The sequence below is a fragment of the Echinops telfairi genome, unplaced genomic scaffold (assembly GCF_000313985.2).
Source record: "Echinops telfairi isolate 266 unplaced genomic scaffold, ASM31398v2 ScPeMD7_44;HRSCAF=162, whole genome shotgun sequence".
NCBI lineage: Eukaryota > Metazoa > Chordata > Mammalia > Afrosoricida > Tenrecidae > Echinops > Echinops telfairi.
This window is the reverse complement of record NW_022103942.1, coordinates 12,147,797-12,167,162: the sequence shown is the minus strand read 5'-3', so window position 1 is coordinate 12,167,162 and position 19,366 is coordinate 12,147,797. Positions and strand designations below refer to the sequence as shown.

The following is a 19,366-nucleotide window of genomic DNA, read 5'->3' as shown; positions in this document are numbered from 1 at the left end:
ATATTTAAGCTGTTCTGCAGAAAACATTAACAGAATTGGGAGTGAAAAGAGGGAGAACAGAGGAGTGAGGAAAAGTGACAGAGCTAGAAAAGACAAAGAAAGGACCAGGAAATATGTTAGAAGGTTGATGCTTGAATCAACATTAATAGCCACTGAATATTTTTATGTATGTGGAAATATAATATTCAATTTTAAATGATCTAGTTAGTATGTGTAACCTTTCTCATTAATACCCCTGAATATTTAGTAAGAGTTCTCAACACAGTTATTTCAACTGTTTTTATTTGAGGGTTGGGGCAAGATAGTATAAGCATGCCCTACATTTAAGTTGACACCTTATAGAATTCAAAGAAGACAATTCAACAAAATTAAAAAAATTGAAACCAGTGCTGACTATGAGAAATACAAGATTGTGTGTGTTGTGTGTGTAAATCTTGGCAAGGGCATTAGACTTTCCAAGATGAGCAAAGAAGGTTTCAGCTGATCTTACCCAGGTTTAATGGACACGGGCATTGCTGTTGACATATAGAATTACAAATATACAAAACAGCATATTTAAATGCAGCAAATATTCATTTCATGTAAGTACCTGTATGAGTGTCTTCCAGTCACAAATATTATTTATGAATAAACCTTCTGTGGGGGCAGGGTGAGTGGATGTAATATGATAATAGTAGATAGGAGCCCTGATGACATAGTGGTTACACATTGAACTGCTAATTGCAAGGGCAGCACTTTGAAACCTCAAGCCACTTCAAGGGAGAAAGATAAGGCTTTCTACTCCCGTAAAGAGTAAGAGTCTTGATAACCCGCAATTCTTGCCTGTCCTATAAGGTTGCTATAAGTTGTCATTGAGTCAATGGTAATGAGCTTGGTTTTACTCTTTATGTTTATATATAATGGTTGAAGAATGTTGCACCATGATATGATGAAATGTAACAGAGATTTTATTGAGAGACTGCATAATACCATAAGAAAAAACTATGTCTTATTAGTTAAAAAAGTAAGCGAACAGAACATTTCAAAGGACAACGTAAGAAGACAAGGCAAACTCTTATGAAGTTAGAAAATCAAAAGGGAAAAATGTCACACTTTTTAATGTTGAAAATATGGAAGAAAAAATTCCAGTATTGAGTTACAATACTGAAGAGTAAAATATTGAATGATGCAGGAAATATGAAAAGATTATAAAAAGCAGACATACTAGGATGAGTATGTCACTTAATGTGACTAGGATTCTTTTTCATACATGCACAGGTTTATTCCAAAAAAACAAGTGTAAAATGTGTCTTTTCAATCTTTGGATTGCTATTCATGAGTAAGGTGCAGCTGTCTGCTCCCCCAAAGATTTACAATCTCAGACACCAAAAGAAGCAGTTCTACTCTGATGGCACTGAGTCTGCAATCAATAGATAGTTGCAGACAAGTTCTTTTAGTAATACAATTGTTTTAGTCTCCTAGGAGTGCTTTCAATATGGGCAATCAAAATAGTGGTTTCAGATGCAATCTGCTGGTCCACTTAAGTTTTAGGCAGAGAGGTTAGCTCAGAAGGTTATGTTAGCTGTGTTTTGGAGTTCCAAGGGGGTTATATTAGGAGATTTTCTCCAAGGACACATGATGATGATGGCGGTGTTTTTAGAAAACTTAAAACTGCATTAATGAGAAAAATGAGAATGTTGCACTAAGGTTTTTCCCCCATCATAATAATGTACTCATTCATCATTCAAGGGTATGAAAATTTCGTTAGGAAATCATACATTTTCACCCTACAGCCCTTATATTTCCCCTTCAAACTTCTTTTTGTTCTCCAAACTCAAAGGACATTGAAAAGAAGCAGGTATTGAGTTACTCAAGGAAACCAAAACTACCATGTAGGCATGGTGTAAATGGAAAAACACAGAATTCTTCATGGGAGGGTTAAATAGAAGGAAATATGCATTCAGAACTGGAGAGGCCCAGATAGAAAATATGTTCAGAGAAAATAACTCTACATTTTTATATTTCTGCTTAACAAAGTTTTCTGTTATTTTGTAACAATCCTATTTTAGTTACCCTATTGCACTACTACCCTGTTTCCCCTGAAAATAAGACCTACTTACAGTTTGCCTCTTGCTGAAATATACGGCACCCCCAAAAATAAGACCTCCCCCAAAATAAGGCCCCCTGAAGCTACCGTAACTCTAGACTCTGGACCGTAGCAGCAGGCGCCGCTGCTCAGCTCACTGTTGGCTGCAGTGCAGCCAGAGCAGACAGGAAGTGCAAGGTCTCTTTTAATAAAACAACAAAACAATAAATGTGTACCATATTCTTCTTCATGAAAAAGTAAGACATACCCTGAAAATAAGACCTAGCACATCTTTGGGAGCAAAAATTAATATAAGACATTGTCTTATTTTTTGGGAAACAGGGTAGTAACCCAAGTCCAAACCCACTGCCATCAAGTTGATTATGACTCCTAGCAAATCTATAGGCCAAAATACAACTGCTACTAATATGGGGAACATTTTTAAATTAAAAACTGGTCAAATGTTTAGGTACAGCAACTACATTCCTCATTTTTTTTACTTTAAGAATATTTGTATTTGTGTGCACAAAGGCAAGCCACCGCCTGCCTCTCAGTTTCTCATACTGTGTTTGCTTGTGTGTTGGTGTGATGCTAGGTCACTGGTGTTCCAGAGATAACAGAGTCACCCAAACTAAACAGGGTCACCCAAAGTGAATAGGTTTCTGCAAAGCTTGTAGACTAAGAACAGACCACGAAGAAGGAATAGGCTGTATACTTATGAGCAATTATTCATTGAAGACCTATTGGTTAACATGTAAATATTACCGGTTATTGAAAACCTAGTGAACAGAGAAAAACAGAGATGTTGTCAGAACATCTCAAAAAGAGAGATGCTGCCAGAAGAGGCTTTTCAGGTCAGAAAGCACTCTAAATATGACTGATGAAGACCTGCCCTTTCAAAGTACAGTCAAACATCATAACTCAGGTAGAGTAAAGCCTGAAACAATAAAGCCTTTGGATTCTGGGAACTCCTGTATTTCCTCCTTGGAGGCAGGAAACACCCTCTCTCTCCACTAAGTCCCTGCCAGTCATCCCTGTGGAGAAGACACATGGATAGAGGCTGATGGAGCCAGACCTCTGTAGTTGGAGAAGTCATGTGAAGATCCCTGTCAGCGCTGAGGTGCTTTTGCCGCCTTTGAATCCACAAGACTTCCCACCCACTGGCCTGTGATCTTCCTGCATTCAGCGTTATTGCATGTATTTTGTGAATCCGAAGAGGACTTTATAAATTGGTATTGGACATATAGGCTAATAATATACTTATGGACTTGATCTGGACTGGGCTGGGGTGTTTTCTTAATATACAATTACTCTTTATATAAAGCTCTTTCTTATACACATATGAGTGCCTCTGGATTTGTTTCTCTAGTCAACCCAGACTAACATACTTAAATTAAGAGAACACTCACTGTGCACTTCTGTCAATTCAATTCTGACTCAGAACAGCATATCTATAGTACCGAATAAACTGTTTTATAGATTTCCTGAGGTTTTCAACCTTCATAGAAAGACTGGCTCTTTTGCCCAAGGCACCACTGCTAGTGGGTTTGACTTGTAGCCTAATGCTTAACTGCCTGCCCCACTAGGGCTCCGAAGAAAGAGAAGAAAACACACATACACACACTCATACATACATACACACACACACACACACACACACAATTCCATCTCATATAAATCCTTTGGGACACGAGTAGAACTACTCCTTAGGGTTTCCAAAACTGTAAGCATTTATGGAAGCAAGCAGTATCATCTTTCTGCTCTGGGGCAGCTGGTAGATTCTGACCTTGAAGTTAGCAGTCTCAACTTGTCACCAGAGCCCCTTATTAAGAGATGACCAAATCAAAACCTAACTCACTGCCATCAAGTCAATTCTACCAAAGGCAAAGGTGGGAGAAATATAGAAGGTCGACAATTAGCTAGTCTTAGCATAAGGAGTCTTGCCCCACTCCTTTTACTGAGATATACTGGCATCAGGTCACAATGTGGTCTCTACTGACCCTCCACCCAGCCATACCATTTGAAATTCAAATTTAGTAAGTCTGACCCCCAATAAGATTTGTTGGTTCTTCTGGAAGTCCACTGTATTTTCAATATTCTTCACCAATACCATAATTCAAATGTATCATTTCTTCTTTGGTCTTATTCATTGTCCAATTTTCACCTGCATGTGAAGTGACTGAAAATACCAGGCTTGAATTAGGAACAGTTTATTCTTCAAAGTTACATCCTTGCCCTTTAACACTTTAATGCTGCCATATACAGCAGATTTGCCCAAGGTATTGTTCAGTAATATCTCAAAACCAAACGCACTGTCAAGTCAATGCTGACTCACAATGACACCTGGCGAGTTTCTGAGACTGTTAATGTTTACAGGAGTAGAACGTCCAGTTTTTTCATGTGGAGCTGCTGCTGGTTTCTCACGGCAGCTCATGCAACGTGTAACCACTGCACCACCAGGGCTCCGACTTTGTTCAGCATATGATAGATAATAAAGGAAATATAAAGTAAATGCACTTCAAAGATTAGCTGCTTCAAAATAGACCATGATTGATTTTACTGAAGATTTTGAAGGGCAGTAATAAGCTGAAAATATATTAGGTAAGTTGAGAATACATTTAAATTTTTATTATTATAATGTAAAAATAAATTAGAAATCTCCAGGTTAAAATTTTATTTTTTGCCTTCATTATAATTTGTTCTGTGCAGCTTAAGATGGAAACTAAAACCTTATACAAACCCAGAAGCTTTAGATATAGTTTTACCCAATTTAAAAACAAAATCTGTGGAGACACATAATTTACACACATGCCTCAGATCTAAATTTACATCTCATTATACCAAGGGTCTAGTAATACACACCAGTCTATTTCCTTATAAACCTATTTGTCAAGCAGCAAGATGAGAATGAATCAGAGCACAGCACAGAATGTTTTCTTTAAGAAACCACAGCAGAGGTATTTGGTGAATGGCTTTGCAGAGAACTGATTTGGAGGGTAATGCTGACATGCTGAATATTGTTCATAGAGTAGGCACATGTGGAAAATGTTGCTCTTTGTGCTCTAGGTTGGAAACTACAGGACACTTTAAAAGCAGACAAAGCAAGGAGCTTCAGTTATAGACTCCTTGACAAAACACTATTCCATTGGTTGCTTGAAAATCTTTAAGTGTTTAACACTGCTCACGGACATTTCAAAGTGAATGTCCTGTGCAAAGGCACTTGAGGCTTACCAAAAGCTAAAATAATACTGGTTACATGTTACAACAAAACAGATTTTTAAGAAAATTTGACTTAAATGAAAAGATTGCATCATTTTTGTGAAATAATTTTAAAACGTGTTACTCTTAAAAAACAAAAACACACTATTTTCAAAGCTTTCCATTTTTGTTTAAAATGCTCCAATTTGGCGAAAACTTCCCTTAATATTCTACATATTCCACAAAATAACATCTTATTGTTCATAAACCTTATAGCAACTAAAAAAATAGACATGTAAGGGTATGAATTGGCTGTCCACCTTATAACAAGATATTTAAAGTTTGAACTGTGAAAATATCTTTACAAAATTCATTATCTAAATTATTTTCAGATATGTATGAACAGTAGAAACAGATTTATAAATGTTACACACACACACACACACACACACACAGAGTATTGTCAACTTTGGATGAAAGAAAAGCCTCTGATAGGATTTAATTTTTCCAGGAATAACTTTAAAGTCAATATTTGGTTCCATGAGTAAAAAAAATCCTTAAAATGAAGGTAAGAGGTCTGTTATTTCAAAAATGGTATTTTTAAAAGAAATTAATTTGTAGGATTTCATATTTCGTATTTACATAAATAGCAAGTATATGCCATTAATACATTTTGGAGGGACTTCCAAGTAAATTAAGTGGAGCACTTTTTGTTGCTATTAGGCACGGTCCAGTTGAAATACCATCCAGTCCTATGCCATTCTCACAACTGTTCTTACATCTGAACCCACTGTAGCAGCAACTGTGACTGTGCATCTTGTTGAGGGCGTTCTTTTTTCACTCTGCCCCTCCAAATGACCAAGCATGATGGTCTCTTCCAAGGATTGGTCTCTCCTAATAAGATGTCCCATGTACATGAGAAGAAAACTCATCATCCTTGCTTCTAAGGAGAATTCTGGCTGTACCTCTTCCAAGGCAGATCTGTTTGTCCTTTTGGCAGTCCATGGTACTTTCAATATTCTTTGCCTATTGACTCTTCTTTGGTCTTTCTTAATCAATGTCCAACTTTCACATGTATATTAAGCAATCAAAAATATCATGACTTGAATGAGATGCATCTCAGTTTTCAAAGTAACAACCTTGCTTTTCAACATTTTAAACAGGTCTTGTGCAGCAGATTTACCCGATTTGACGCTGTGTTATTTGATCTCTTGAGTGCTCCTTCCATGAGCTTTGATTGCAGATCGCAGGAAGAAGAAATCTTTGACAACTTCAATCTTTCCTCCATTTATTGTGATGTTAACTACATGTCCCATTGTGAGGATTTTTGTTTTCTTTACATTAAGTTGTAATCCATTCTGAAGGCTGCTGTATTAGTCTGGGGAGACTGGAGAAACAAATTCATAGATACTTCTATGTGTATAAGAAAGAGTTTTATTTATTTTTTAACATTTAATATTTTATTCTAGGTCTAAAATAGGCAGTAAAAAATTAAACATGTAGAATATACTTAGTACAAAAATATTTTCTACTTAAAACCTATGTTTGCAGACACCTTGACATTATGGTCTTATGGATAATAGTTTAAAATTATTCATTTATTTCAACCCATTCTCTTTACTGTAAAGTCTAGAAAGCATTTGTTTTGAGTGAGTTATTTATTACCTGCCCCCAAACACATATATTTTGTATATTTTCTCATATCCTACTCTATAGCTTGTTGTTCCTTTCATTTTATTTTAGATAGCATTTTTAATCGTTTTATTAGAGGCTCATATGACTCTTATCACAATACATACATCAATTGTGTAAAGCATATTTGTACATTCATTGCCTCATCATTCTCAAAACATTTCCTCTCCACTTAAGCCCCCGGCATTAGGTCCTCATTTCCCCCTTCCTCCCCGCTCCCCCCTCCCTCATGAGCCCTTGATAATTTATAAATTATTATTTTGTCATATCTTGCCCTGTCTGACGTCTCCCTTCACCCTCTTTTCTGTTGTCCATCCCCCCAGGGAGGAGGTCACATATAGTTCCTTGTAATTGATTCTCTCTTTCCAACCCACTCTCCCTCTACCCTCCCAGTATCGCCATTCACACCACTGGTCATGAAGGGATCATCCACTCTGGATTCCCTGTGTTTCCAGTTCCTATCTGTACAGTGTACATCCTCTGGTCTAGCCAGACTTGCAAGGTAGAATTGGGATCATGATAGTGGGGGTGGGGAGCAAGCATTTAGGAACCAGAGGAAAGTTATATTTTTTATCGTTGCTACTGGCTCCTCTCCTCCCCGAGACCCCTCTGCAAGGGGATCTCCAGTGGCCTACAAATGGGCTTTGGGTCTCCACTCCGCACTCCCCCCATCATTCACTATGGTACGATTTTTTGTTCTGATGATGCCTTATACCTGGTAATTGTACATTAAGAAAGCATTCCAACCCAGTCCAGTCCAAGGCCATAAGTCCAATATTAGCCCATATGTCTGATACAGACTCACGAAACACATGCAACGATGTCAAATGCAGGACGATCACAGGCCAGTTGCAAGTCTTGCGGATCCAGTGATATTGTAAGAATCTCAGCGCTGGCAGGGGTCTCTATGTGGATTCTCTGGCTCCATAGGTCTGGTTGCATAAGGGTAGGGTAGGTCCATGTGGCTTCTCAAATTCCCAGGGCACAGAGTCTATCAGCATAGTGCCATGTGTCTACTCATAGAGCATCTCCACGGGAGTGAGCCAAGAGACAGTCTCTCCTGTCTCCACAGAGGAAATCTAGGAACTCCCAGAATTCTCAGGAGAAGGCCATGCCCACACAGAGGCTTCAATGGCTATGATCTGATTGACAGATTAGACTCCGCCCCTTCATTCTTAATCCTCTCAAGTTCCAAATTGACACCTGATTATATAACTACCATAACTGCAATCCTTGATATTCCTCAGCAAATTTTCCAAGACCTCCTCACTTTTAGCAAGCTATTTTGTGCCAACTGCGTATCATAGGCTGTTAATAAGCCTTCCTCCAATCCTGATGCCACATTATTCTTCATATAGTCCAGCTTCTATGATTATTTGCTCAAAAACAAACTGAATGAGCATGTTGAGAGGCTACAACCACAACAGACACATTTCCTGATTTTAAACCATGAAGTATTCCCTTATTCTGTTTTCACAACTGCCTGTTTTTCCATGTACAAGTTCCACTTTAGCACAATGAAGTGTTCTGGAATTCCCAATATTTTCAAGGTCTTCCATAGATTATTATGATCCACACTGTCGAATGCCTTAGCATATTCAATAAAGCACAAGTAAACTTCCTTCTGAGAGTCTCTGTTTTCAGCCAAGGTTCATCTGACACCAGCAATGATAGTGCTTGTTCCACATCATCTTCTGAATCTTCCCTGAAGCTTTGGCAGCTCCTTGTCAACATACTAATGCAACCATTGTTGGGTGATCATCAGAAAATTTTTACTTGCATGTAAAATCAGTGATATAGTTCTATAATTTGAACATTCTTTTGGGTTACCTTTTTAAGGAATGGGTACAAATATTGATCTCTTCCAGTCAGTTGGCCAAGATGCTGTCTTTCAAATTGCCTGGCATAGACAAGTGGTGTAGGGGAACCCGTCATCAAGTGTTGTTACTCTCCTACTTTAAGAAACTTGGGTGGACTTATCTTTGATTTGCTACTCTCACTGCCTGAACATGCAGGATATCCCTCCAAGTAGTACTTCTCTGATAGTTGCTGAGAAGATCTTCCCGTACTTGTTATCTGGCAGATGTCTTCTCTGATCTCCACAAATATTTTACATCTAAACTAAGAGACCATTCGATTGTTAAGACATGCCATCTATATCAATAGGAAAAACACTGCTAACTGATTGTGGCATAATGCATTCTTACTACACAACAGGTTTATTAAACATTTCCTGAAAGAGCTCTTTCAAGAGTAAACAATATAATCAAGTGCATCTAAAAAGTGTGTGGAACAAATGAATGAAGCTATGGCTATCATTTCATATTCCAGGTCAACCTCTTCTGAATCACTTTTCAAATGACAACCATCCACGTCTACATTTTTCCATACACTGATGATACTACATTGCCTAAGCAACTGTCTTCTGCTTAAAGTTGGCAAAAACTTTGGACAAAGTAATGTTCAACACTTTAGTGACTGGCTTGCTCGATGCATGAATTGGTCACTGTGTTGGTCTGGTTACTTTAGAGAAACAAATCCACAGACATGCATATATAAGAGAGAGTTTTATATAAATGTTAAGTGCATATCAAGAAAACATCCGAACCCAGTGCTGCCCAAGCCCACAAGTCCAACATTAACCCAAATGTCTGACACCAATCCACAAAGTCCTCCTCAATATCACAGAACACACACTGTGAAAACACACACTGTGATGCCAACTGCTGGAGGAAAGCTGAATCAGTGAATGTGCAAGCATCTCAGGGCTGTCAGGGGTCTCCACACGGCTGCACCAGCAACCAGGGCTGCATCAGGGTAGGTCCATTTGGCTTCTCCTTGGGGATGTCTTCCAGGAAGTAAACCTTGCCAGCTGAAGCAGGGAACTGGCTAAAGCAGCTGCACCCTGGTCTGCCTGTCACAAAGCAAGAGACTTGAGAACTAGAAAGGCGAGGCTCACCAAGCCATTTATCTCTCTGCCCTTCAATTAACCCCACATGTGTTTATTGGCCAGGTTGGCAAAATAAACTTTATCTCAATTCACCCCTTGCCAACTTGGCACCTGTACGTAATTCTTTAGCCTCACAATTGCAATTAAGTAACGCCTACACCTTAATCCTATAATCCTGTGAATATATTCTCCCTCCTATGAAAGTTTGTAAATCAAACACTTCACGCCTTTATCCCCCAATTTTTGGTATCCAATTTATGTACTACCCACTTACATCAACCTAGTGTTCTGAGGAGACAACCATATTTTTCGACATGAAGAATATCCATTCCAGTTGGAACTTTGTGAAGTCGCATTCATAAGCAAAGTCAAATCTGGACAGGCCATCTATAAAATCAGCAACAGTATGTACCAGTTCACAGGCTCAAAAATTTCCATCTGGTCAGGTTCTGATCAACTCAATATGGGCTGCCTCATTCGTCCTCCACACAGTACCCATTGATCACCTTGACTTCAGACCATGGTCTCTCACCAAAACTCAATAAGCCTAGCAACCTCGTGCTAGGTCATGAACTTTAAACCAGTCAACCACTCTCATCTCCTCCTCTTTTCCCCGTAAAACAAGTCCACAGGTGTCAGTGGACAAACTAAACCCATCTCTTTATTGCTGCAATTTTCCCACTTCCACTCAACAAGTAGATCCAGGTGGTCACCTAGCAAGCATCTCAGCCTGCTCACAGGCTCCCTTTAATGTTCAGTCCCGGAGAGGAGTTTTCTTCATGGCTCCAGATTTTTTCCAGCTTCTGGCAAAGACCATTGGTTCCTGAGTACTCCAAAGCACTGGGTGAGGCATATCTTTTCAAAGCTTTCTTTACAGACATGGCATAAACCCGTCTAAAGAGCACATTTTAATGGCTGAAAGCAAGTGGGCTTTATATTTTCATATTTCCCTTATTTTCCCCAGAAAACAACCGAGTGAACAGTGTGGCTTTATCTGACCTCTGGCTAGACAAAGAAGAAAAACTACCATGAGGGAGAGGTCAAACAAACATCTACTCGCCATCTTATGATTTGTTTCTCCAGTACCCCACTCCTGGTAGCATAATGTGTTAGTCTGGGTACTTTAGTGAAACAAAACCACAGAAACTCATGTATAAGAAGGTTCAAAAGTCCATACACTACCTCAATTTATTGCCTTATAAATATATGTACATAGAGCAATACCTCTATTTTTATGAATTAGTGTATTTACATATGTATACAACTATGCTTATACCTCTAACCACAGCTTTGCTTCCTACATCTTTCCTCTGTTTCCTTTTACCTTCCTCCTGTCCTACCATCATGCTCACCCTTCTTCTGCCTCTTAGTAATTCTTCTCAAGTAATCTGCTGTTGCTCCAACACTCCCAGGGTCTCTATGACCTCCTTGTTGTTGATTTTAATTCCCCAATTATTCCCCTGTCTATCACATTGTTTGCTCACCGCTCCCTTCCCCTGCCTCCTTCTCCCCTCAAGTCCCTCCAGAACTATTGGTTGCATTGCTTTCTCCCCAAGCTTGCTTCCCACGCCTATCTTATATAAGTAGGCAAACCATCAATAGCAGGGAACAAACAAAAAGAAAACAATCGATTGAATAAAAGGAGAACAAGAAAAAAAAAGATAGTAACAAACAAACACACAAACAAACAAAAAAGCATAGATGATTCAAGGTTTGTCCACTGAACTTTATGACTATCTCCCCACTGATCCTGGGAGAATTCCAGGAGTTGCTCCTCCTAGCCTAAAGTCTATTTTGGGGCATTCTTAGGGTGCTTTGTGGCTTGGCTTTGCTCCCATTGATGATCTGTTATGTTCCCTTCTTGGTTTGCCCCGCTGTGGGGTGTTCAGCCCTGACTAACTCCCTGACGTGTGTTCCCAGTATTGTCTTCTGTCCAGGTGTGCCCCAGTGAAGGGACATTGTGTCTTGAGCTGTTTTTGGCTCTACATACCTCTGTGCCTTAGCAGCTCCATGCAGGGGTGATTCCCTCTGGGCTTGATGTGATGATGTGGGGTCTAGACCACTCTTCTCTCTTTTTTTCTTGGCTTGCTTCTGTGTGGATATGGCATGCCGGCCCTCTCCCCAGCCTGTAATTTTAGTGTTGTCCTCTGCAGCACGTACTTCTAGGGAAGATGTCAGTTTGGCTGTGATTGGGGCCAGCCCCATGTCTATGTTGCCCTCATGTCTACATTGGTCCATATGTCTACGCTGTCCTCAAGGTTTTGTGCATTGTGATGGGGTCTGCATGCACACTCCAATTCTTTGGAGACATAACCAATACTCTCCTTCTAGGTGGTCTGACTGCCACCGACTGCTTGTGCCTCCACCTGTATAGAGTGAGATAAGTGGTTTTTCCTTTTACCAGGATTTTTGACACACACACACACACACACACACTAACTTTTTAATTCAGTGCTGAATCACAGTGCAATCTTTTTGGAGACATTTAAAAAAGCTAATTAAATCTTACATGTTTGGTACCAGCAATACACAAGCCAGTTAAAATGATGATAGTATGAGAACCTATGACCAAATGAACACACACATAGGCTAAGATGGTTGTTATAGTTAGCTCTGGGTTGATAGAAATTGTAAGATGCATCTCAGTTCTAGACAAGTTAGGATGTGAAGAAAAAAACCAAACATTTCAGGTCTAATAAAATATAGGGATTTAAGCCTCTAATGTTTACCAGATTTGCACCAATGCAAGAAAATAAGCCTGAGTACCAAGAAACACATACATGAGTAAAACACAAGTAAAACTAAAAGATTGTTTTAAGATGACAGGGTTCAATTTGGTTTTAATTCCCTACAAAGATTACATGTTATTTTTAAGTTGAACTTAAAATCCAATTAAAAATGGTTTTCTGTCTTTTAGTACATTAAAACCCAGCCACTAAAGACAGAGGCTCCCAGTCAACTTTCACCATCAATGAGTAAGCATCTACGCCCGCGGTCAGAAGCCTTACTTGTCAGGTTTCTTCTTTTGGTGAGCAGATCTGATCCTGTGTTGAGGAGGCGAAGTGTCTGCTTCTTCTTCTGATCTTGAAAGCTCATGAGCTCCCTCGTGGGATTGTGTGTCTCCCATAAGTTCCTGCAGAGACTTGCATTTAGACAAGAATAGATGTTGTACAAAATGCCAACACCACACCACTAGCAGTAGGAGGATGAGCGGTGCAGCCAAGAACACAAGAACAGCATGACCATCACCACAGGGTCAGTCCAACGTTGTGCCACATCTTGGGCGAAGAAAGGAGCTTGCAGCAGGGTGGTGGTTACAGCCTCAAAGTGGTGCATCTGGGCTTCTGTCAGTGCTGGACACTGGGTGAGTCTAGACACAGGAGAAATTCTACTTTTTAAATAATACTTTTACTTTTAAAATGAGGATGGTATAAACTATTTGCTCCCTTTCCCTCAGTGACTGATTTTGACTCTGATTTGGCCAGACCTGCCTGGCAATGATAAATTCTTTAACAATACTAAAATCCCTCTGGTCTTTCATAAGGGTTCAAACACGCTCAAAGCAAGACATGTACTTGTTAGTGGAGTTATTATGGCTGGGCTATTAAGATCTGTAATAATTCAGAACAGAACAAAATTTAAATGAAAGTAGAATAAATATGAAAAACATCTATTTACGGCAGTTTTACAAAGGTTGGAAAATACTTTAAATATTGAGTTATTAAGAAAATGATGTACTTTTAAAAGTATGCTTCAGGGCTATAAGGTGCTGACTAGTTATTGGACAAAAGCAGACCTGATATAATTTTCTGTTCTGAGAGCTACATAAAACATTACCTGTTTCATGACATCCTTTTAATGCAACAGTGAAGCAAGCCATATTTCTCAAAACCAAAATCATTGCCACCCAGTCAATTTGAACTCATAGTGACTCTGTGGGACAGAGTAGAACTGCCCCGGTGGACTTCTGAGATTAACTGTTTACGGGAGTAGAATGCCTCATCTTTATCCCTTAGAGCTGCTGGTCATTTTGAACTACTGTCCTTGTGGTTTGCAGCCCAATGTATAACCTACTATACCACCAGATCTCCTATAGCCATATGTCTATATGTTAATTAATAACTTTGTTAGCCCACTTGTACCTCCTAAGCCTAAAACAAATTTTACTAAAGCTATATTTCCATATAAACAGATTATCAGAGGTCAGTTACTATTGAGTAACATGTAGACAACTTAAAAGTTAACGTTTTTATCATTAGGAACACTAAGGTTAAGTGTGCTAATGGGTTAATGACTTTTTAACAAGCTACTATTAATTGTAAAAGTCAATTTACTTGGGTATAACCCATTCACATTAAGTCAATTCAGACTCATAACAATCCAATATAAGGTTTCCAAATCTGTAGATCTTTAAGATCTTTATAGAAGCAGACCACCTCTGGCAGATCAGAACCACCAACCTTTCAGTTAGCAATACAATGCTTACCTAATGGTGCCACCAGGGCTCTTTCACTTGGACAGAGACCTATTAAATGTTGATATAAGCTGATTGTATTATTATTATTATTCCCCATTCCAACATGCAGTATTCAGTTTTGACTGATAAAAAGTGGGGAAGGGGATAGAACTTCTACTAAGAATGAGATCTATAGAGAATGAGGACTTTGACTTTTATGTAGTATTCATATGCTACCTTTTGTTCCCCATTTTTCCTATTAAGGTTTATCAGAACTGAAGTTGTGTCTTACTTATTTACTTTGACATTCCTAGGTTCTAGAACAGTGCCTGGGCAAGTAGGTTGTTATAAATGAAAGTGAACGTTGGATAAACTAATTTAAGAAAGCTAATAGATTAATCAAATGTATTCATAAATTATGTTATTATGTGTTAATTATCCTGAAATTTAGAGTTTATGGTTAATCACAGCATAGCATCCAGCCCTTCATAGAAGTTCCTTTCCTGTATTGTTTTAGAGATGAAAATGGCGAAATTAGCAAAAGCAACAACAATGGTTAAGCACATTATATGCATCATCTCATATAATATAGAAAAAAGCCTTGTAAGGGAAATATTTTTCCCAATTTTATAAATGATAAAATTTAAGCTAATGGTTAGATTGGAGGATTGTAGGGATTGTAGGGATTGAACACTAAATCAGTACAGTGGCCTATTTTATATGACACCCTAGCTCATGGTTTTCTTAACCCCCAAGTTTCTTAATGGCCCTCTCATATATGATTGTCTTCCAAGATAATGAGTATGTTGAAAATATGGTCTATTACCCCAAAGATCTGCCTGTACAGACTTGGTCTCCCATGACGTGGTGGTTCTATTCACCATGCTTCAAGACAAAATTTCATTTATCTGTAGTCAGAAATAAATATTTCACAATATATAATTACATATTGTTTTTGTGATTAATCACCATGCTTTAATTATGTTCAATTTGTAACAATGAAAGTGCATCCTGCATATCGGATATTTACATTGTGATTCATAACAGTAGCAAAATTATAGTCAGCTCATAGGTTGCTAATAATGAAACATTAAATAAATATTAAAAGAAGGCTTGGATATGGTGACCAGGACTTACAGAGAAGAGTATGTGAGCTGGTAAAAAGATGATGCAGCCATTCTCTGGACTCCTCATTGTTGCACTGTCTTAACAAGGAGGCAGCTTTGAGTGTCCTTAAGGTTGGAGTGAGGCATATAAGAATTTTCTGCTACATTTTCCTGGATGACGACTGCATTTGTTTTTGTTTTGTGGGATAACTGAGAGAGAGGGAATACTTTAAGGATTTTACCAGTGAGCTATAAGTATCAGCACTTTCCTTTCTGAGCCGAGGAAAGAGTGAGAAAGGGAGTAAAATGGTCTATTTTACTAATGACGAATGCTGGATGACAGGACATGACTTACACCCTAATAGACGACTTATTCATGTACTCTTAGGAATCCTGGTGGTGTGGTGGTTATGCCTTGGGCTGTGAACTTCAAACCACCAGCAGCTCCGTGGGAGAAAGACCAGACTCTTCACACCAGTGAACAGCAGAGATTCTTTAGCTGTGGGTCGTGACCCCTTTGGGCCTCGAACGAGTTTTTCACGGGGTCGCCTAAGGCCATCAGAAAACACACATTTCCGATGGTCTTAGGAACCAAGACACCGCTGCTCTATCGTCTCCAGGTGGGTCCGCCCACATGCAGATACGCCCACATACTAGTACCCCGCGTGAAGACTGTTACCCATGCTACACCATGCTTCAAGACAAAATTTCATTTATTTTTCATTAGAAATAAATATTTCATAATGTATAATTACATATTGTTTTTGTAATTAATCGCTATGCTTTAATTATGTTTCAATTTGTAACCATGAAAATACAACCTGCCTATCAGATAGTTACATTATGATTCAAAAATGTAGCAAAATTACAGTTATGAAGTAGCAACGAAAATAATTTTATTGTTGGGGGTCACCACATTAGGAACTGTATTAAAGGGTCTGTGCATCAGGAAGGTTGAGAACCACTGAGTTACTACAGTCCCAGAGACCCACAGAGGTCACTGTGAGTCAGCATTAACTCGATGGCAGTGAGTTTGGTTTGGCGAGTATACGCCTGAGGAAAAGAATCTACAGATTCAGGCATTGACACAACTTGATAACTGGAAGCCACCAATGTATATCACTAAACAAACAAACAAACAAACAAAAACCAAGTCAAACTCATTGCCAGTGAGAAAATCCCGACTCATAGCGACCCTGTATGACAAGGTAGAACTGCCCCTGTGGTTTTCTGAGATTATTTATGCGACCGGAAAGTCTCATCCTTTTTCCTTGGATTGGCTCTATCCATAGGAAAACAGAAGCCAAAAGTCACTGAGAGAAGCATGCTCACTTCCTTCTGTGCAGCTCACTAATCAGGGAAGTCGATCCACCTCACCAAGGGAGGAGTGATTGAGAGGATGAAGACAGTTTGTTACATTTTCCTACAGGGTACAGTTCCTTCCAGTTGTAGACACTTGAAGTTGAAGGATGGGGAATGAGAATATTCACTTGTTGTTTTGGTAAACAAAACAAAAAGAGCCCTGGTGGTGTAGTGAGTTGGACTGTAAACCACAAAACCACCTGAGGAAGATGAAACTTTCATCACCCTTACCAATTTTACAGTCTCAGAAACCCACAGTGTCCTGTAGGGTCTGTTTGAGTCAGAACCGACTCAATAGCAATGAGTTTGGTTATTTCTGATGGAACTTGATTCAGCTGTACACTCTACTACAGATTATCGGTCAAGGTTCAAATCATATTCAGAACATAGTCAAATAGTGCTCCTGAAATGATTAGTTTGTCCTCAAAGCCACCTGGAGAGGTATGTAAAATAGTTAGGGACGTTAAATTGTTTCGTGAGTGGCAGAACTGGAACTAGACCAACTGACTCCTAGGTAATGATTTGATATGAATTCATGAATTATGTCATTCATTGCCCACTATCTCTTGCACTCATCTGCTCACAGATTAATCCATGTGTCCATTTATGTATTCATTACATTTTATGTTTCAAACATGTTCTACATACTAGATCTATTCTTGCACAAATTTAAATGCAGTAGTGTGGTTTGTTAAGTGCTTGTAATTTGATTATAAGTTATCAGATGTCTTGGTTTGTTAAGCATTTGTACTTTGTTTATAAGTTATCAGATGTCAATCATCAGTGAATTAATTATTTCACAATTGCAAACTAAGACTTCACACTGGTGGGGATGTTTTATATTAACACTAGTGAGGAATGGGACCATTAAAATATGAAAGTTGTAAACTATGCTTTAGGAGAAAAAAAATTACACAACAGAGAAGAAAACCACCATATAGTCATTTCTCCCCTCTGTAAATACTCAAAATGTTAGTGGTTTAAACTCGCCAGTCACACCTGGCGATCTACTCCAATAAAGGGTACTCTACCCTAATCTGATGTGTGAATTCATTAATAGGCTTCCATTTAGAATCAAGTAATAAGGGGCCTTTGCATGAGATCTGAAGGAAGAAAGATAGTGAGGTCCGGCTATTTATTCTTCTCTCTTCTTTCATATGATCAGAACATGGTAGATTTTTCTTTTCCTAAAGCAATAGGTCAAAGCTTGCATCAAGTTTCCCTCCCAAGATAGCCCTGTCTACTGGAACGATTTTGTTGGAGTAGTGTGAGCAGTAGCAGACTACATGCAAATGTAAAGGAAGTGGATATAGGAAGTATTCTTTTAAAAAACTCACTTAAGGTGAACAGTTAAGGAAATGGAGATAAGGGCTAGTAGCTGAAAAGGGATGTGGAGGAGCCAAAGATTTAATTTTTCTTAACTGCTAATAAGATTTTCATGGTTTTAGTGTATAATGAAGCATTGCATCATCTGAACAGATCAATATTGGGTGTGAGGCAGCTGCTTTCTCCTTCACTTCTTGGGATTACTAGAGCAACTTTTCAGTAGATTTAAAAAATAAACCAACAATCTTTTGCATTATTTAAATCTTTCCAAGGCATGCACTGGTACAATACGAATTTCTTTCAGATGTAACTAGTCTAACATCCAAACGTCATGCAAAACACCTTGGTGGCAGCAGTGCCCAGCATCGCTCACACCATGGCCTCGCCCATGAGTGATATTCAGGACATCTGGAGAAGTATGAATAGTATCAGGAAGATGAGGGAGGAGGAACCAGCATGGATGCCTGGCTGGGACATGCAGCTGAAGTTCTATAGAGTAAGCCTGAACATGTGGTTGGTGCAAACCCAAGCATCACTGATATTTTTTAGTAGGAACATCTGGTGAAAACCCATAATGGGCCTGGAGCTGGCCCACAACCACGCTGAGGATGCAGTTATCTTGGATGAGATGATGGTCCTGCTATGTGATGCTTTGCTGGATTTTCTGGAATGGAAGGCTACACTACTCCACAGTGGCATCTTTCCCTTCAAACAGCTGGCCTTCCCATGTAAGACATGACACTTCAATATAAATTGCGCTCACTTGAGTTCTGTCATTATCAAATAACCAGTAGTACTGTTGAATAAAGCTGGATTAGATCTGTTCCAAAATTGGCTTGTTTCCATTTGGGAGCATTGCCTGGCCTTGCTGAGACCTAAGAGGTTGGTGTGATGGAGGCAGCAGCAGCAGCAGCAGCAGCAGCAGCAATCCAGTTTGGTCTGCATAGATTTAATAATTCTTTTATGTGAAGAGATTTAAAAATATCTATAGGCCAAAGTGAACCAGTCAAACAACAAAGGATATATTGAAGAGATAATGTAAAGGGACAAGTACTGATAGAGAAATATTTCAGAGACGATAAAGCGTGAGTGTGGTAGTTACGTAATTTCATGTCAACTTGAAGATATAAAAAATGCAGGGGTGGTAGTCAGGCTGTCAATCAGGTCACAGTCTGATGGTGTCTTCTTGTGGATGTGGCCTTCTCAAAAGG

General features: G+C 38.9%; 1 pseudogene; it reads right to left on the bottom strand.

The window, feature by feature from the left end:
• Positions 1-18,554: 18,554 nt before the first annotated feature.
• Positions 18,555-19,011, bottom strand: LOC101663010 (annotated as a pseudogene).
• Positions 19,012-19,366: the final 355 nt, after the last annotated feature.